This window comes from Lontra canadensis, unplaced genomic scaffold (assembly GCF_010015895.1).
Source record: "Lontra canadensis isolate GAN:19392208 unplaced genomic scaffold, GSC_riverotter_1.0 scaffold48, whole genome shotgun sequence".
Lineage (NCBI taxonomy): Eukaryota > Metazoa > Chordata > Mammalia > Carnivora > Mustelidae > Lontra > Lontra canadensis.
This window is the reverse complement of record NW_022631042.1, coordinates 1,759,106-1,781,829: the sequence shown is the minus strand read 5'-3', so window position 1 is coordinate 1,781,829 and position 22,724 is coordinate 1,759,106.

Sequence of the window (22,724 nt, the reverse complement as noted above, 5' to 3'; positions counted from 1 at the left end):
TCTCTTCAGTTTTGGTTTTCTGCAGTTTGGGTATGATATGCCTAGGTGTAAATTTCTTTATCTATTTATCCTCCTTCATGCTTTCTTAGATTTCAGGATCCAGAGTTTGGTATCTGTCATTAAGTATGGAAATTTTCTATTATTTTTAAAAATATTTCTTCTGCTTCTTTATTTCTTCTGCTGATATTCCAATTATCTGTGTTACACGTTTGGAAACTGTCACATAGTTCTTTGATGGTCTGTTCTGCTTTTGTATTTCATTCATTTTTTCTCTTCACATATCATGTTGGAAAATTCCTATTGACCTAACTTTAAATTCAGTGACTCAAGTAATCAGAACCTGGTTAAGTTTCCTCTGTTCACCAGTCTCTTCAGATTTGAGGGTGGCAGTTTGCCCTGCAAATTTAATTCTCTGACAGATCAAAGAAAAATCATTCATATTCAATTTGTTTAGCTTTTTCTTGTTCTAAGAATGAAAGTGACTTCTTTTTTAAGGCTTTATGTATTTGAGAGAGAACAAGAGAGCACAAGCAGAGGAGTGGGCAGAGGGAAAGGGAAAAGCAGACTCCCCACTGAGCAGGGAGCCTGATATGGGGCTTGCTTGATCCCAGGATCCCAAGATCATGACCTAAGCCAAAGGCAGATGCTTAACCAACTGAGCCACCAGGCACCCTGAAGTGATACTTCTGTGCTTTTTACATTATAAAGCTGAAACCAGAACGGATTTATCTTTAATCACAGGTAAATTGGTCAAGCTGTCCATAACTGACCCAATTTACTGAGTGTTTTGTGAAATTCTTTGTTCTCCCAAATCTAAGTATTTTTAAGAATATAAAAGTCAGAGACAATAACAACATTTCTGAACTGCCACCAATTCAGTTTTAAGAGTTGCAAAACAGGAGTCTTGTCCTTTCAAATATATAAAAATATCTTGACAAGTGTTTATATAATCTGGATAAATGACCTATAGACTTTGCAAGTGGAAAGAACTACAAATGTTAACAGACTGATAAAGTGAGTCCAAAATGAAAAAGTCTCTGCATGTGTTTCACTGTAGCAGCCAAGAGCAAATTAATAGTATTTTTAAAGTATTTTAAATTTCAACTAAATTCTCTTGAGTAGTAATAGATACAAGTAACAGCTTACAGCAAAAGTCCATATAATCAAGTTTTTACTTGTCTCTTTCTTTTTCTACATTTCTTGAATCTACCACTAAAATTTTCCTAACTTAAAAAAAAAAAAAAATTTTCCAGTCACAGCAAAGGTTCTGTCTTCCCCCTCCCCATCCCTCCCTTTGACCTATGCCTCTTTTCCACCTTAGTCTCATCTATTAATTTATTTCCAATAAAATATAATTTTGCTTTCCCATTTTTATTTCTTCTGATTCTTGGGGTAGTCAAAGAATAGAAAGGAAAAACTGATAACACTATGTATTTTTTTCCCCACTGCATATTTTTAAAAAGTTTTCTCCCCTAAGTCCAATGCCTTATTTTTTAAATATTACATTCTTTAAAGAAGTCAATTATCTTCCTTAAATAACTAGAACATAATTTTGCTATTATGAGTCAATATATAATATTCCATCAACAACACCAGCAGTTTCATAATAAAAATCACAGCTCGACCTGACAATACACTATGCTGTGAGTCAGTTCACCTAGTTACCTGGGAATACATTTCAAAAACCTCATCCTAACAGACCCATTAGGAAGAATGTAGATCAAATAAGTTAACCCACAGAAACTATATGGTGCTCTCTTATAGTCAAATGGGACGACAGGGAACTCTTTCCTGCATTTTCAATATAAAATTAACAATGTATTTTTTATCTTGTATCTTTGCCTCTGGTTTCTTGAACCAACATTCTTTGGTGTCCCTAGCAAGAGGTTCAGGTCCTCCCAATTTCTCCTAGAGCCTCTGAAAGAAATAAATGCAAGGCAAATGCCTCTGCCTTGTTGGCATCCATCAGTTCCTGCCACAATTTGTAAAATGTTTCCATAGCAATTCTCCTTGGGATTTAATGAGCCCTAGATGACTGCATATTCTTAAATGTACCTTGAATACAATTTACATTGTTGTCCAATCCCCAGGGTTGAGTTTCTTCTTACATTTATTTTCTCCTTAGTATCACAGAGATGCTCTTCTACCAATAAACCTAAAATCCTTCCCTCATATCCCACCAATGTTTGAATCCCTAATGCCCCTTGTTTGGGCTACTTGACCCTGACTTGGGATAGTTCCTTTTTCTGGAAATAGAAATGGTTTTGAGGCAAGAAGCATCTTACCAGCTTTTTTGCATATTCTCCAATTCATGAGTATAAGTTCTGGAAGCTGCTTCACACTTAGAACTATGATAGAAATTATTTCTACAATGCTCATTTTGTTGTACTCTATGGCCTTAAGCAAAATTATTTTACTGTAAGAGTTGAATGTGAAGTTCTTTTATAAATATAATTTTGATTCTACTCAAAAACACTTTTATTCATTTTTACTGCCTTCTTTACTTTAATTCATAAACATTTAGTTTTGTTTTCACATTTTCATATTCAAAGCATATGGATTATCATAAACAGTATGGCCAATAAAACGCACTTTACGTTTTCATCACCAACGTTAATGTTGCACAGCTTGCTGTCAGTACTCTTTTTAAACTCTAATTTAAAGAATTAATATCTAAAGAAAATATTGTCTTGGAACATTCTATCATCTCATTTGTCTAGGTATGCTAAATTCTATTTCACCACCAGGTTACATGACCAGAAAGCTGTGTACCTGGAACTCATTAACTCTCTTTGCCACATAAAACACCTTCAACAATCCACATTTTAGTGTTATATTCTCAGGATTTATTAAAAGTTAATATAGAAAATAGTCCCCAAAATGATGTTTTGTGTGTACTTTGAAAGCATTCCTGATTTATTTAAACTAAAAATTACTGGATGTCCAGCAGGAACCAGATAGTACTTAGGCACAGTAATACAAAATAGCTAAATAAAGCTAATTTTTTACCTGTAAGGCATTAATAGCCAGAGAATTGGCAGGGAGAGGGTATGAGGAATAAAGAAGAAGAGAATGGTATATAAACAAATAGGTATATTATATAATCTTCCTTTAATGAGTTTATAAGCTAAATAAATTTTATTTAATTATTTACTACATTAAATATATTTAACTTAATGACACATTTCTTCAATTCATTTAATAATGAGAAATTTATACTCTCTGCCAGAGATCAGTTATTGGCAAACAGAATTTAATCACAAACCCAAGCTAAGATATTTATTAGCCTCAGTGACAGAGGGTTTAAGTTCCTCTTCATATGCATTTCCCATATATTTTATATAGCATTATTATATATATGATAAATCACATCATTTCTTAATCATAAAAAATTGGATTTCTTTTTTTTTTTTAAGTTTCCATTTGAATTCCAGTTAGTTAACATATAATGTAATGTTAGCTTCAGGTGTATGATGTGGTGATTCAACACTTCCACAAAATACCCAACGCTCATCACAAGTGAAAATAAATCAATTTCTAAAACACTCATAACTTTGATTTTAAATGTTATAAATTGCTCATTTTAACATATACATATTGAAATGAAATAGACATGTTGAAATGACAGGTTCTAATTATTACAAATGCAATAAGATACAATTTGTAAATCAGATAAAATAGAGTTTTTAGCTTGAAAAGGTTAAAATAGAAATAAAATAAAATAGAGATTTTAGCTTGAAAAGGTTGAAAGGTACCACTGTGAACGAACATAAATGAAGAATTTGTTTAAAGTATAATTCTTCACTTATATTCATTCACAGTGGTACCTTTCAACCTTGTTTTATAGTTTTTATTGATGTAGTTAAAAGAACTTTTTAAACTAACCTCATAGTTAAATGTCCCAGATATCAAAGTAACCTTGTTATCACAGATCAGATTCACATATAGGTGTAATCATTATAGTTCTTCTGAATTCACACAAACAGCATCCAGGAAAAACAAAAACCAAAAACATATTGGAGTATAATTTAGGACCCCCCCTCTTTTTTAGGAGGATTCTACTCTCTTAGAAAATGTCAATTATATAACGCAATATAATCAACTGCAGCCACCATGTTCCACATTAGATCCAAAAGATGTTAGGGTTCAAAGCCAATGGCCAAGAAAGAATTCTTAAGATATCTTTGGTGCTAAAAGGTGGTCTTATTAAAGCATGGACAGGACCCGTGGGCAGAAAGAGCTGCAATGGGGTCATGTAGGTGGCCATTATATACCTTCAAGTGGGAAGGGTGTTAGGAATAGTGTTAAGTCTCTAAGGAATTTTGGAAACAAGGTTTCCAGGACCTTGCAGCAGCTGGCTATTGCTAGGAAAAAGTCATTTATTACTGTCTAATAAAACCTTAGTCATGACACCCTTCAGATGTATATCAGTGGGTTATATGCTTGGGGCATGAGTACCAAGATGTATCTTGGGGGGTTTAGAGATAAAGGATATTTCCAAAGGAATTTTTAAATGTTAAAGTAGACTTACAGGATCCTGGTGGTGTTGCGGGGGCAGGGGGAGTCAGGCTAAGATTTCCTTTTGCCCTTAGCAAAGTGTCAACATTCAGGCAGCTGAGTTCCTAGAGGAATGTCACTCTGCCTGTTTTAAAGACTTGTCAGTGGGCTGTAAGTAGTCAGGAAATTTAATTTTTCTTTGGCTTTTGTTTCCCACATCACTCAGACCTTATTCATCTTGTAACTGAAAATATGTTTAGCCTTTTACCATCCTCTCCCTATTTCCCACACTCCCAGTCCCCGGCAACCACCATTCTACTGTTTCTGTGTTTGAATTTTCTTTCTAGATCTCACAGAAAAGTGATACCATAAAGTACTGGTCTTTTTCTCTGTCTTGTTTATTTCACTTAGCATAACACCTCCAGGTTCATCCATGTCATCGCAAATAGGATTTTCTTCTTTTTTAAGGTTTAATAATTCCCAGGTGTGAGGTAGTACCTCACTTACATTTTGATTTGCATTTGCCTGATGGCTATGGATATTGAACATTTTTTTCACAGTATCTACTGGCCGTTTGCAGATCTTATTTGGGGGGAAATTTATTTATTCAGACTCTGCTCATTTTTCAATTAAGTTTTTTATTGGTTTTTGCTATTGAGTTGCACAAATACCCTGTGTATTCTGGATACTAACCTGTCACTGAACCTGTGACTGCAAATATATTCTCCTTTTCTATAGGCTGACTCTCCATTACATTGTTGGTTTCCTTTGCTATACAGAAGTAAATCCCTGACTCATGAAAATTTTAACTATGTCAATTATCAAACATTTATGTTCTGTTCATTCATTTTTAAAGTGGGCATTATATAGAAATCATAAAGATATTTTACAAATATAAAATTACAATAAGTAACATAGGCATAATATTAGAAAAGGAAAATGATGGGCAAAAAGTTCACTTTTCCTCCAGACCTTCAAACCCTTTCACTTTTACTAATGAAATGTAAAGAATGCTGCCCCTTCAGCTCATCTAAATAACAAAAGGAAGAAAAAAGGAAGCAATTCACAGCTCTCTTGAAGAGAGTGTAATGAATCTAAGTTATATTTACAATTTGGGATTTATTAAATAATCAACTCCCTTTGCATTTAAAGATATTTACAAACCCCCAAAAAGATTATTGTGCTTATTTTATACTAAACAAATTCAAATACTATGTTTATTTACACAAAATGTATAAATGAATAAATCTAAGGTAGTGATGCATTCAGAAACACGTCCATAGAATCAGTTGCCACTACTCTCATTCAAAATGTAGCCCTAAATCTTGACCTACACTTGCTAAATAATTAATTTTAGGGCTGAAGCCCACCAAATCTCATTTAAACAAGATTTTCTGTATTTTACATTCACTATTATTTGAAAGCCCCTGCTGTAGGCAATGAAGATTATAGATTTGGAGATAGTATATATTGTATTTTTTCTTTCTAATTAAATACACAAGTGATAGTGACAATATTAAGTCCATGAATGTTTAGGCTAATTTTTAAAACTTAGGTAAGATTATTTTAAACTACATTTTTAAGAAGTTCAGAGATGTACTAGCATATTTTAAAAGTGAAAAGTGAATTTTTAAAAAGTGGTAAACACATTAATCTGCAATTGAAAACAGTCTAACAAATATTTGTAACAATTCAGTCTTCTTTTTAACTCTAAAATATTTTTTGTACAGGCTACATTTTAGCTACCAATCACACACATACAAATGCATACTACACATGAACATATAAACTTATTTTTACCTTTAGTTGTATGTCATATATCAATTTACACAGAAAGAGACCAATAGCTTTATAATAGCTCCCTTGTCCATAGGAAATCAGTGAATTAAGCAAAGGCTTTTAATTGTAAAAAAACTATTAAACCTCTTAAATCACAACTTAATAGCCATTTCCCCTAAAAGGTATTAATTACCTTCTAGATTAATGAAAATTAATTGCTATTCTACATTGACAATTACATTGTGATCGATCAAGTTTAAAGAACTTACAAGGGTCACTTGCTGTAATTCTATTGCAATTCATTAAATCTGCAACAGATGATAACTTTTAACCTAGTCACATATTAGGGAATTCTAATGGCAGCTCTAGATGTCACTGTTTATACAAAAAATGATATATCAAATTGCCTCTTTTTCTTAGCTCAATTAAATTGCTTAGTCTTTACTATTTCCAATGCTACTACAGCGCCTTCATAACTAAAACATTTGCATTACATATTTTATGCAAACAAGCAACATTGATTAAGGAAAAGTAATGCAGGTGTGCTGTCAGGCAGTAACAAATAAAAAATTAATAGTTTAATAAAATAAAATTTTTTTACAGTAAACATTATGAATCCCTTCAAAAATTTTTACTTTGAGCAAGGAGATACAAATTTATATCCATTAGAAAGCAAAATTTAAAAGGTGGATAATACAACTGTTAGAATGAGAAAATGGGAGGACTACAGTGCACTATGGGTAGGATTTTAAACCTTAGGGTCAATCTAGAAAATACTCTATTTCCAGAAGCTCTGGGTGAAATTAAATATAGGGTTATGAGCTATGACTCAGTGATCTTACATTTGAATAGATATTCCAGAAAATTTGTACAAGATCCATATAGTACTAGGTACAAAAATGGTTGCTGAGCTACTATTTGAATTAACAGGAATTTGGGGGAAACATCAGTGTTCATCACTAGAAGAATGGATAAGTCAAGTTAAAGAAAAAGAATAATGAACTTTAGACTATGAAGTATAAGACTCTATTCACAGTACTATATAGTCATAATAGTGTATCTATCTATTTATATATTACTACAAAATATATTACAAACGTTTGTACTTAGGTTTGGGTAAATGCAGTTTCCCATACAATTAAGAAAAACTGTCAAATGAGTTATTTTCACACTGCATTTTGTTTTATTCACTTTGACACTTACATATCACAAAAATAACCTCTGCTTTCTCATCTGAAAGAATTTGCTGGTTTTTCCCTTTCAGTTGGTGTGTTTTTTTTTTTTTTCTGTTCTCTAAATAAGCAAATTTATCTACCCAATAAGGTCAAAGTCAAGCAAATCTCCTCCATGACTTTCCTGATTCCACATTTCTTTTCCTTAAACTTGCATGACACTAATACACTATATACTGCCTAATTTAAGTCTTAATACAATTGTCTTTTTATCATTGCCTCTTTTGTCCTCTACAAGACCTCTGAGTGGGACCAGATCTTTTGTTCCCGGTTCCCCTTACATTTACTAGCACAGGACTGAACACTTTATAACAAATTAGAAAAGCCTCTTCACTCATCAGTAATATGTTTGAACCACTATTGTTCTAAATACTATGGATATTTCAGTTAATAAAATAGAATTCCTATAATCTTGAACATCTAGAGGCAACAGGAAAGAAAATAGGTTCCAGCAATGTATTCTATTAAAAATTCCTTAATAGATCTAAAGAACAGCATATGACAAGTGCAAGCTATTCCTGGCCAGAGAAGTGACAGAACAGATAAAGTCAAGTCATTAAAAGGAAGATTTAGCTTCGAAGCTGAGCCAAGAACAGAAAATGAGGAAGGGGTATGAGCTTCCCTTTACCCCTAGCAGCTCCAGAAAACTTGACCCTGGAAAACTAAGAAGAACACAGCTTAATGATCCTTGTACACTCCTCATTTCTTTATGGATGTCTAGAGTTCCTTTATCATGGAGAGTAATTCTTTTATTTCTCAGAGGTAAAATCTTAAAAGAAACAACTTGGTTGATGTTTTTCACTGAAATGAATTCACATTAACTATAAAGGAACAACCATTCAATTATCAAGTATAAAAAATAAGGAAAACTTTAATTTTAAATAAGGACACTTGGGGGCAAAGAAGGATACTAATAATCATGGCAAATCAACATGCATAAATCAAGATTCTTCCAGGCAGACTCAGATAAAGTATTACCTAAAATAACTGTTATTGTTTTGCTTTGTTAGCTGTAGGGGAAAAAAAAAAACACACCCAATAACTACATCTATACCTTTAAGACATACATTTAAGACAGCTCTTCAACTGTTAAGAAACAGAGAAGTTAGGTACTAAGTAATACACTAGGAGTTTGTCAATGTGTGATTAAAATACATGCAGCTTGAATTCCCATGGATTTTTACAAAATGAGCTTCATTCTCAAGGATTTGTTATTAAGCATGTCACTGATCAATTGATTATAATAAGAAAATCTTTTAATAGGTATGTAACAAACTTTGATGATTTGAGGCAAACTACTTTGTTCTGAGAAAGTCTAGGTTCCTAATATTCTTAACTACTTTTAAAATATCTTTATTATTGTCATTATAGTTTAAGTTTTTTAAAAAATGATTAATGGTAAATAGGTTTGCCAACACTCTGAATTAGAATTCATTTTTGACCCCTATATTTGCTCTGGCACTTTGAACATATGAAGTATTGACTTCAGCCATATCATATTTACTATTTGCTGGCCAGCATCCTTTGCAAAAGGGGCATCTCCTCTAGGGTAATGGAAGGGGGTCTGTTTTATTTACCCCTGCCTTCTCAGCAGTTGACTTAAAGAAAAATACAAAGTAAAAAGAACAAAGGAAATGCACAGATATAAATATGTAAATTATTTAAAAGCCAAAATTAAAGAAAATAATATGATAAGCTTAACTGTACTCTAGTCAGTATAAGTAGACTTAACTCATTCATTGAAAACAATAATAAAGCAAAAGCATGGATGAAAATCTTATTATATAAAGCATAATTCACAACCCAAAGCATTAAGTATAACAACAAAAGTTTCAAATGCCGAAGGTTAGGATTGAGAATGATGAGGATCTATCTATCAAATACACACCCAACACTTCTGTAGAGTAGAAACCATAGGAAATACATGAAGAAACAGAAGCACACTAAAAATAGATACTTAACACATCATTTTTAGTTCAATTCAGATCCCGTGGTTAACAGTTGGATAAGTACACAGAAATCCTAAATAGCACAATCAATTAAAAAACCCATAAATTTTAACCTGCAATAATAAAAGATAGACTTTATTCTCTATTTCACATGAAATATTTAAAAAACTGGCCATATGTTAGAAAACCAAACATTCTGTGAGGTAAAACTAATAAAAACAAGATAATCTGATCACTTTACAGAAAAAAAAACAACATTCAAATGCAAAAATAAAGGTAAAGGAAATCCTGTCCACCTGAAAAAGTTACAACTCTTCTCTACATATACCTTTTGGGTAAAATTAACTTTGTAACAGAGTATCAGTAAAATGAATCTAGTAATCTTTATATCTTTGACCAAGTAGGTTAATCCCAAAATAGAAATTGGTTTAACATTTGAAAATCAATCCATGTAATTCTACATATTGATAGAATAAAGAAAATGAATACAAAATAAATACATAATTATCTTCATAGCTATAAAAAAATTGAGAGACTTAAATACTCATTTATGACAAAATCCTTTAAAAAACAAAAATAGAAGAGGACTCTCTTAACCTGATAAAAGGCATCTTTATGAAAGACTACATCTACTATAATTTATGGTGAATAACTGAATGCTTTTTGCCTAAGATCTGAAACAGGTAAGGAGTCCACCCTCATCACATATTTCAACATTTTCTTGGATTTCTAGCAGCTGCAATAAGGCTTAGTAAGTACAATAAAGCAAAAAAAAAAAAAAAATATATATATATATATATATATATATACATAAAAGCACAAAGATTAGGAAAAAATAAAGCTATACTTTTAAGATAATATGATTATTTACATACTAAAAGCTAAGTGATCAACAAAAAGCTACTAAAGATAAATGAATTTAATATACTTTCAAGATAGTATGAGAAAGAACATTTGGAAAATGAAATTTTAAAACAATAGTATTTACAATACTATTGAAATCATGAAAAACAACAAGAATTACAACAAAATATGTCTAAGATCTATGCTATGAAAATCAAAAAACACTTCAAGCAAAATTAAAGATGGCTTAAGTATTTGAAGATATGCAACACTGTTCAAGGACTGGTAGACCAAATTCTATTAGGTCACAAAATCTTTCTAAATTGACTTAATAGATTCTGCATGATTCCAAAGATAATCTCCATATGTGTGTTTAAAAAAATTGACAAAATAAATCTAAAATTTATATGGAAAAATAAAGGATATAGAACAACCAATACAACTTGGAATAGAGTACGATCAAAGAATAGAACAGAGACTGACAGAATAGAGGACTATCAGTATTTCATTTGAAGATTTGCTCTAAAATTAGAGTAAGGAGGACAGCATGTTATCAACATAAAAATAAACATACAGAGAAATGAAACAAAACAGAAAATCCAGAAATGAACCCCCACATATGTGGCCAGTTTGTTTTTGATGAAAGTGTAAAGATAATTCAACTGGGTGAACAATTTTGGTCTCCAACAAATGGTATTAAAACAAGTACATATCCATAAAGAATTAATGTGTCCCTTTCCTAATGCCACCACAAAATTAACTTAAAGTACATATAGACCTAAATATGAGTGTGTGTGTGTGTATATGTATGTGTGTATAATGAGATAAAGCAAAGGTGTCAAAATGTTTAAATTAGTGAATACAGGGGAAGGTATAAGGATTAGTCATTGTATACTTTTTTCAACTTCTCTGTAGCTTTAAAATTTTTAAAACAAAAAATCTGGAGAAAATTTTCTGAGGCAAATATGAAAAATATTAACTTGTGCTCAATTTAGTTGCTTAGTAAGAGATGGTCTATCAATTATTATATTCAATATTTATGTGAAAGATTTCAACATTAAAAGTAAAATGATTTATAGAGATATTTAATAAGGTAATTATATGACATAGTTTTAATAATTAAATGCTGCATTCATTAAGAGACTATTTTATCGTACTAGTATTTAAATTGTTGCTTAAATTAATTTGTTTTTTGCTATGAGGTTATATAATTTGTTTATATACAACATTAAAAATAGGTCACATTACATAAACTTCAAATAGGCCTAAATTGCTGTAACTTCTTATCTTATCATAACCATGAATGTGCTAAGAAAACTTCAATAGGTTTGAAATTAAGACAGTCCTTGATCCCTCTTCAGATTGAGATTGTTATATCAAACTAAATCCCATGACATTCTAAAACATTCTATTGCAGTCTTGCCAGAGATAATGCCATTCATTACTCAGTAAAAATTTATCTGTTTTCATTTTAATCACAAAGCAATACCTTTCTTCTTTACTGTAGTTATCTTTCATCTCAGAAACTTAAAATGTTTTAAGAAAGGCACGGTAGTATTATCCATCATGAAGAAAAGAAAAAGGAGGTGGAGATGGGCTTACTCTATTTCAGAGTGTCTCCCTCAAGGCCTGATGCAGAGGTTAAGGAACTCCACAATCTCAACTTGTGGTGCAAAATTACACGCACTCGAATGCAAGGCCCATTGTGGGTTAGTATTCAGGTTTCAGTAAAGTTTTTCTTAAGTTTATTTTTCTATAAAGCCAAATACAAATCAGCCTTTAATAAACGTATTATGCTTTTCAAATGTGGACTTTTAAACAGTGATGTGAGAACTGTGGTAATAATGGTAAGGTACCCATTAAGGGAAAAAAATGTGTGGGAAAAATACATGGGAAAAACTAAATAGGTAATAGTGTGCCCAGTTATCTCCAAATCAAAGTCGTCCACTGAGAAATGATCATTATGTTTCATGAAATAAAGATGAACAGAAACTCTGAAGTGGATGTAAATTGTATGCCGAGCCATTTGAAACTTTTGAAATATAGGTCATTTGCAATTGTGAAGGTTTCTAAAATTTCTTTGTAAATCATTTATTTAGAACTCAGAAGGAATTTCCTTACAGAAGCTATACTATTCATGATGTCTTGGTGGTTGGGTTTCAGAACAAGACACAAAAACTTGCTGTCCCAACTGGACCTAAAATATGGTACAACCTTCAACCCTCTCCTTTGCCACTAGAGCAAACACACAATGCTCAGAGGCTTCTTAGACCTTTACTGCAGGAGACAGTGGAAAGCTGCATGTGAAAAAAGCATACCGTAACATAGAAACTGGTTGCGAGGGTCAAAATGGGACTTCATGTCAGAGATATCAGTTATGAAGATCAATGCCCCACTGGGAAGGTCATTGTCTCAGGTCCCACACAGGCCTGTCTTCTGGGTAACAGTTCTCGCCAAAAATGGAAGAAAGTTTTAAACTTAGGAGAATCCCGAGCATGTAGCCTGGAAAAAGCCATCCACATGATGATGGTATCAAATTCCCTCCTGCTTCCAAACCTTTAAAATACTGTATGACTCATTAGAGTTCTTTTTTTCTATGTGGCCTTATTTTTGATAATATATTAATTATTTTTTATTATGTTCAATTAGCCAACATATAGTACATCATTATTTTATGCAGTATTATTAACTATTAATTATAATTACAAATTGCCAATAATATATCAGTGATTGACATCAATGATTAATATTTTTAATTATTATTTATGTTCAATTATTAATAATGTAAAAACTTTTATTAACAATCTAGTTCTCTTTTGCTGGGCACCTATATATCCCAAACACTTAACTCACCTTACTTCTCATCCTCACAACTCTGAAAAAGGAAAACTTATTATCCCCACAATACAGAGGAGAAAACTGATGTTCAGAGAGATTAAAACTATAACCTAAGTCATTCAGCTTCAAACTGATCGAGCTAGGATTTCAATTTAACTCCTCTGCACTTAGCCACTGTACTTTCATTAATTAGCCAGTTCATCCATTTATCCAACAACTGTTTGTAGGGTATCTACTATGTGGCATGCAGGGTTCTGAGAGTTTTAACTTTAAGAGGCAAATGTGCTTTGAGGAATTTAATCTAGGCAGAAGTAGAGGAGAGTGGATCAGGGGAGAGACAGAAGCACAAAGAAATAAAGGCATATAGGATGTAGGAAGAAGAACAGAATAAAGTTCAATAGATTTACATTGTGATTTAGGAGGATCAAACTACAGGGACAATTTTAAGTTTATATATTAGATAGATGAAACAGTTATATAGCATATATCATATAGTTATATATTATTATAATGTAGTTTATTATTATGTAGCTTATTTTTATTATTTATTATTATAGTTCATTTATTATAACTATGGCATGTAGCTGGAGAGAGACAAATTTTCATTTTCTGATGACAAATCCCATATCAAATAACAGATTTTTACAACTGAGCTCCACTTGCTTTGAATAATAAAACCCACTTTTTGGACAGGTATCAACCAGAAATGTATGATACTATGTTTACCCTATTTCATGTTTTCTGAAGATGTGAAGAGTAGGCTGCTAGTCATGTAAATATAGAGTGCTATAAAAGTAATATATTAATGTGAGACAAAAAGTTGAACCTCTAACTAAAAATGGGATATAAAAGATACAAAGGAAAATGTTCTACATGAGATGTTTTTTTCCCAATTTTAATGTGATAGTGGTATACAAACAGCTGTTGCATGAGGAAGAATATTTTTGCCAATATATAGGACCAAGTTTAAGAATATCTGTGGCTAAGAAATATGCACCACTTTGGAGAAGACAGAAAAATAGGCTCCTATTATATTGTATGATAGTACATGGTGTGACAATACTCAGGAAACAAAACTGAACAGTAGCCATGGAACTAGGGATGAATATCACATCACTAGCATTTGCTGGCACCATGATATTTCTACATCTCGTTTTTAGAGTTGTCAAGTATGCGACACTGGTCTTTGTAGTAGCAAGTTTTTCCAGGTATGTTGATATGAGCTCTGGCCGGGTGAGTGGTAATTACCCGCTTGCATGTCCTCCACTCCCATCCCCCCCATTTCCAGCCCTTTGTGTTCTAACAATTCCAACATAAAATTTATATATGTGTAAGTCTGTTATGGTTTGAGAGAGTCAATTCACAACATCCACTTTTCCCTGCCTGGGTTTTAAAACAAATAAGATAGAGGAATAGAAAAAAAGAAATAAAAATATTGGCTTTGTTACTGATGAAGCAGATACAGATATTGGCTGATGTGTGTACCATCTCAATGTTTAGGTGTTAGTGTCTCATCTGCACCCCGGTATTAGACAGTCATCCACACAGTCATAGGCAGGTCTAGAGAACCACAGGTCCTGCCCTGCAGGCTTTTACTTCCAAGCTTACCACATGGCCAGTGGTAGACCTGAGCACCTGCTCTACACCAAGAGATGGATCCCAAGAGTGGTAAGATGGGGCTGGCAAAGCAAGCCCAGCTCCTACTCTTGAACTCAGCAGTGAGGCACAAAAGAGGGTAGGGAGAAGTCAGAAAGGTTATCCTACTTGATATTCCTCCAAATGGAACAAAACACCAGGACTATAAATTAGTATCTCCTCAAATAAAAGCAACATGAGTAGAAGTCAATCATAGACATAGTGATGGATCAAGGCATGAACAACGCTAATCTTTCTCTTTATTCAGAAACCATTTACTGAATATCAACTTTCCAACAAGCACTAAGCTAGCATCTGAAATGCAAATCATAGAAAACATAGCATCTAATCTCCAGTGATTCTCATGCTATAACCCTGCAATATATACAAGAGAATTTTAAAAATAATTTGCGATATTGACAAATGAGAGATTTATGTTAGATTACTAAAACCTTTGAATTTTATTTAAATTATAAAATCATCAAGATAACCTCTATATCCTTTCATAAACAACATATAGTCTTGAGAAACAATGGACTACTTTAACTTCAAACAACTTCAATAATTCAATTCTTATCAGATGTGTTACATACTCAATTCTTTCAAGACAAAAACTTCCCAATTTTTGTCTTTATAATAAAGAAGAAGAATCGTATTTTGTTCCATTATTCTCTCCAAGATGGACTTCATTAGAACATGATTCTTTGGGTCTTTGCCAAACAACTGAGATATAGATAAAGCAGTATAACAAGAACCTTCTGGTTCTTTAAGTTACAAGCACCAATCAATAGGATTATACTAAATTTCATGCTGTAGCAGGTCATATTTTATCAAGGTTTTACTGCATTTACCAAGAACAATAGCCCACTATATAGATCCTTTTATTAGATCTCATAGTAGTGCTGTAAACTTGGAAACTTTCCACCACAACACTTTTACTGTAAATGTTGAAAATATTAACATATTAGAAAAGCAAAATAAGATTATTTTCATATAACTTCTAAAATAGTTGAAAGCATATATTCTTTAAAAAAATGTTTACTGTTTTACAAATGAATATTTGTACATATAATAGGAAGGAGAATAGCTACTATTTGTTCAGTGTTGCCTAAGAGCCACTGAGTTTAGGGCCTTACATACATTATCTCATATACTTCATGGCAGACCTGAGAAATAGATATTATCATTTCTATCTCAAGCTTGAAGAAATGAATGTAAAGGAAATAAAATTTAGCCAAAACTGAAGTGCTTAAGTAATTGCTCAAATGACAGTTAATGAGTAATGCTGCATATGAACAAGGGGTCTAGAGGACTCCAGACCCACCCTCTTAAAATATCCTGCCTCTAAAAATCCAACTGAATGAGCATATATATCCATATAAAGTTTCTCTAGCATATAAAGTTCACTGCCAATAAAAATAAATACAATATGTAATATGTTTGTATAACATACATTATATATTCACATATAAAAATAAGCATATATAAATTACAGACACACTTACCTTATCTATAGACATGCTTAAAGATGGATTTGAAACTATGCATTTCTCCATAGATTAAATTCTCAGATTATACTAGGTGCCTCCTTGTTGCATATAAATCCCAGCATTGCTGCTACAAAATAAATGCCCAGTACTTCATATATTTACACCAGCAAACCCAAAGCAGACTTGAAAGAAATTATACTATAATACATACATATAAACATATATATACAAATATACACAAACATATATGCTTCCTATATGGTTCCTATATTAAGATAACTGATGAATTAACAAATTGATCAAAACTTACCATGAAGTTGAGTCTGCAGGAAATGACAAGTGCTGTGAAGACATAAATTATATATTCCTTTAAAATATGAATTATGAAATGAATATGTAATATAGTTTGTTTTTGTTTTACTTTTAACTCCCAACTGAAAAGATGGCATACTTTGCATGTCTAACCAGTTTCCAGGTGATGCTCATGGGGACCATAGTTTGTGAAATACTCTTCAGAAACTTAAAGGTATAATATCAAACCTTGGCCTCTGCTCTTAACCTTCATTGGGCAGATCAAAGCTCTAGTTATCAACTGTTCTACAGGGATGTGAACGGGTGAGGACTGTCCACAGCAGCAAGTAGTTTAAGCAAAGTTGTTCGCAAGAATCCTAATATATTACCTGAGAAGCTTCTGAACATCCCAGGCGCTACTCAGGCCGCATCCAGTACTAATTAAATTGAAACCTCTGGGTGCAGAACTCAGGCATTAGAAATTCTCAAGCACCCCAGGTGATTCCAGTGTGCAGCCACCTTTGAAAATAATCGACAGTGAGAAAAATCCAGCAATTCCCATGTCAAATGGTGGCAAGCAGGTGCCTGCATTCTGCACAGTTTAAGGATGTGAAGATTGTCAGTCTTAGGCCACTTACCATATACTGTTTTTCTATGAAATGTATAAAATTTTATACTTATTAATAACTATATAATCAATACACGTGTTTTAACTTTTATAAATATAATAAAAGATATTTATAATATAATTACCGCTTCTCTCTTAATCTCTCTGTCTCTCTCTCTCTCTTAATTTTTTCATGTTTCTTAGATCCCCAAATATGGCCTACAACTACAGATTGTGTTATATATGCCAGGATGATACCATGAGTAAACTGGAAAGTGGTGCACAAATTGTTCAAATATAGAATATACTGTCCACTCTTAGGAGTTTAAATTTGAATTCAGACTTATTAGTTGTTTGACCTTGAATATGGTCTTCCAACTTTGAATCTATAAAAAGAGCCTGATAACAGCACTTGCTTCCTATAATTATTATGTAAATTAAATGAAATAATGTCCGAAGGTAATAAATGTATAGGAAGGACTTAAATAAATGTTGTTTTATTATATTTCATCTCTTCAAGTTGGTGTGTCATTTTAGTTAAAAAAGACATCACCTCTTTAAAAAAAAGGTGGTGGGGGGCACCGGGGTGGCTCAGTTGGTTAAGCATCTGCCTTCAGATCATGATCTCAGAGTCCTGGGATAGAGGTCGGGTCAGGACTCTCTGTACGGCAGGGAGACTGCTTCTCCCTCTCCCTCTGCCCCTGCTCCTGTTTTCTCTAACTCTCTCTCAAATAAATAAATAAAATCTTTTTCTTTTTAAATCACCTTTTCAACAGTGTTATCTAAAATCCATGAGTAGGTTATTTCTGATCATTACATCTTTTGAGTTTTAATAATTATAGACAAAAATGCATGCTGCTATCTTAAGCTGAAATTAAATAAATATGGTAATTAAAATGGGGATGACTTTGGCTAAGAGACACTGGAGTCAGCTTATAAATGAGATTCAGTCATAGAGACATAAAGTGGGAAATTTCCTGAAGAGTATATAAGGAATTTTATAAATTAAGTTGTCAAACTTCTCCTGACTCTTATTAATAAACATCTTTCAATATAGTAATTGGTTGTATCTTATGCTTCTATTCTTTAAAGATTTTAATTATTTTAGAGACAAGAGAGTGTGTGAGCACGGGTAGGGGCAGGGGAAAGGGGAAGGCAGACTCCTCACTGAGCACAGAGACTCATATAGAAAAGACCCCACAACCCCATAACCCAAGATCACGAACCACATATCACAACCCCCTGATCAAGACCAGAGCTAAAACCAAGAGCTGGATGCTCAATTGACTGAGCCACCCAGGCACCCCATTATGTTTCTATCTTTAAGCTAGAAATCACTAAATTAAAACATGCAACATTTAATATACTCTACAATGTAATTTTTTAAAATTTATATTATTATATTTGCAGCTTTTAATTACATGAACATTTCTTTCACATCAAAAATGTATTAGTTATATCATAATAATAATACATCAAAAATGTATTAGTTATATCATAATAAAATTAGTTGCTTGCTCACATTGAAAAACTTCTGTATCATTAAATAATTTATTCACAAAGCCTTCTTAGTATATGTATTCAATCTTTCCCTCAGAGTTGAGAATGTATTTAATAATGTTCAAGGATCATCTGTTAAAAATAATTTTCTTACTTAGGATAATATTAAGGATAATTTCTTTTATTTTCAAATAAGCAATTCATATATATATATATATATATATATATATACATATAGGCATCATTTGTTTTTTATTTACTATAGGCATTATTAATAAATATTTAATATTTACTAATTGCCCATTTACAGTAATATTTTTTGTGTTAGAATCTAAAAGTTAACAAAAACCCTAAAATGAATAACACTCCTATTCAATATATTTTGTTGAATTGCTACTATGAACAAGATACTATAAAAGTAATGAATAACTATGGTGAGATAACCTAAAAACAGGTTATCAGAATTTTATTGTAAAGGGCAAGATACTAAATATTTTAGGCTTTGTAAGTCACTTACAGTCTCTGTCATATCATTTTTCCCCTTCTTTAACAAACATTTACAAACATTAAAAACCTTTCTTGCCTTGGAAGCTATATCAAAACAGGTTATGCTGGATTTGGCTCATGACTGGTAGGTAGTTGGTTGACCTTTGACCTAAATGCTTTTAGAGTATATTACTATTAATACCACTGTGGTTTTGAACCAAGATTTGAGCAATACCATCTGCAAATTTTCAACCACATTCAGAGAACATTCATGAAAGTGACTAAAAATTGAAAATGGTTACAAGTCTGCATAATTAGCCCAGAATTGTGGAAACCAACAATTCACTAACATTATATAACACTGAGTTATACAATAGTAACACTGCCAGAATAAGCATATAGAACACCTAAAATAGAGACAGCTGTGCATGATTTACTTTAGTTTTAGCCATAAAATTCAATATTATGTGCTAGGAATCTGAATTACGAGGCAAGGAATAAAAAGGCCCAGACTTCTAGTAATGAAGTGTCAGCCACAAAAGAGAAAAATAAATGCAAATATTACATACACTTGAATAAAGACAATACTCAGTAACAATAGGATGCAATTATTTGTTGAATCCAAATCCAAAAACATATGCAGTTTTATTTTTAAAAACCGCGTGTAATAACTCCTATTTTTATGTTGGAAACATTCCTCATACCCTCAAAATATGTATCTCTAAAACATAAGTTTCCATTATTTGGAAGATATTAAATTACACTATACTGATACAATGTAAACAAAATATATGTGGTTGATAATATTCCATTAATAATGTTCTGGCCTTCTGTCTTCAGCTCAGGTCATGATCCCAGGGTCCTGGGATCGAGCCCCACATCGGGCTCTCTGCTCGGCAGGGACCCTGCTCTCCTTCCTCTCTCTGCCTGCCTCTCTGCCTACTTGTGGTCTCTGTCAAATAAATAAACAAAATCTTTAAAAAAAAAAAATGTTCTGGCTTAAGCCAGTTAAAAATTGGCTTAACTATCTTTTTTTTAATGTTGCTTTTTGTTATTATTCTTTGGATGATTTTTGAGAAAGTGATTATATGATATACGTGTATGTGTATACGTATGTGTATGTATGTACACATACATGTATATACTCTGTGTGTGTGTATCTGTATATATATATTTTTTCATGGTATCCATTCATGTATTTTAAGAATCACTGAGCTTGAAATAGGATATTTGTTCCTAAAAGACTGTCCTTACTTTTGCCTGGAAGCTTTAGTAGTTATTATCAATCTTCTATCCTAGGGAAGGGGGGAAAAAAGAACTGTACTAGAACCATTTCAAGACCAATTGACTTTATTGCCTACATACCGATTCTGCAGAATTGTTTGGGAAATGAAGCAGAAGGAAGCTGCTGAGAAAGCACAGTAGGAATCCATCTAGAAAAAAAATTAATATAAACTAAATCACATCATCTTGGTATATCACAGAATGCCATGAAGAAAGATGAAAGAGTGACTATGTCTTAATTGGAAAAAAAAAAAACAAAACAACAACCAAGCACAAAAAACCAGGAGGTACATGTCTGCAACTATGAGAACCAATTTATATAACACACAAAGAAATAATAAATCATATGTTGTATATCACATTTATTACAGTAAATCATATTAAGTATTCTGATGTATACGTATATAAATGTAAAATGCATATTAAAATATTATATAAAATTTTCTATTTGTTGCCTTTGTGACATTTTCTAATCATTTAGCTCTGTCTTCAGGTCTGTTAATTGGAGACATTTATCTTATTGCTGGTTAAAACATGACCAGTTAACCACGGTTAGGGTTTGAAATTCATTGGTTTAGTGCTCTACTGACACTCCAGGGGGTAGTTGCCATGGACCCCTTTGAGCATTACTAAAAGGAAGAGGAAATCATCTGTGAGAAGGACTTCTCTGTCCTCAAAATATTCTGCAGTTAGGAGAGCTTCTATTACAGAGGGATACTGAGGCACTAGAGAACTGCTGTTGAAAAAGAGGAAATAATTGTGCATTTAAGCAGTGAATACACATTCCCTAACTCCTGCTATGCAAGATTTGTCAGTTTATGCTCCCCATAGTTTTCGTTACACAAAACATCAATCTAAATGGGAAAATAAACACATTTTACATTTTAACATGAACTGTTCTCTTTGTTACTGTCAAATACATATTATAAAACGACTTCATTAAGGAGCTACTAAATCAACTTTTCAGGCTTCCACATCAGCAGATTCATAGAATTTCAGCATGGCCCCTGTTTGGTGGTGAAACTGCCTTGACTAATTTCCATTAACGTGTGCTGTCATTTGTTAATTATTTGAACAATACCTGCTATTTTGTTTGCTAGGATCTGTAAAGAAATACTTAAAGGGCCCTGGGTTGCTCAGTGGGTTAAAGCATCTGCCTTTGGCTCAGGACATGGTCTCAGGGTCCTGGGATGGAGCCCCGCATCAGGCTCTCTGCTCAATGGGGAGCCTGCTTCCCTCTCTCTCTCCTGCCTGAGCTACCCAGGCACCCCATTATGTTTTTATTCATTAAGCTAGAAATCACTAAATTAAAACATGCAACTCTGCCTACTTGGGATCTCTGTCAAATAAATACATAAAATCTTAAAAAAAAAAAAAGAAATATTTAAATATTTTCCTACTCTCAGCGTTTGGGTAGAAAGACATGTAAAGCAAAAGAATGAGCCTTGCTGAAATAGAAATATATGAGAAAGACATTGTAGGCATAAGGAAGGTATTGGTAAGTTTACCTATACAGGGAATACAAACTTTAGAGAGAAAACAGTGCTTTAGAATAATCTTTAAAAAATAGAAGATATTTTCCAGACATAAAAAAGGAATGAAAGAAAGCGTGAAGTTTAGAACTATCAGAGGATTAATATATTTGACTATTAAAAAACCTTACATGGAGGGGCGCCTGAGTGGCTCAGTGGGTTAAAGCCTCTGCCTTCAGCTCAAGTCATGATCCCAGGGTCCTGGGATCGAGCCTCACATCGGGCTCTCTGCTCAGCATGGAGCCTGCTTCCTCCTCTCTGCCTGCCTCTCTGCCTACTTGTGATCTCTGTCAAATAAATAAATAAAATCTTTAAAAAAAAAAAAAAACAACCTTACATGGATTTTTTTTTTTAACCTGTTCCAGTATTTTGGTTTTCTAGTAATGAAACAGCAGACTTATTTTCCAGTAAATATAATTAGTATTAAGAAAAGAGCACAGATATTTAAACATTAAAAAGCTGTCATTAGGGGCACCAGGTTAAGCCTCTGCCTTTGGCTCAGGTCATGGTCTCAGGGCCCAGGGATCGAGCCCCGCATCAGGCTCTCTGATCAGCAGGGAGCGTGCTTCCCCATCTCTTTCTCTCCCTACTTGTGATCTCTGTCTGTCAAATAAATAAATAAATAAATCTTAAAAAAAAAAAAAACGCTGTCATTAAAGTTCACTTATCATGGAACACCAATAAAGACATTTAATTAGATATTTCTAATTCCAATCTGCTGGAACAAAATTTTGAAATAGGACATTTACATGAAGGGAGCT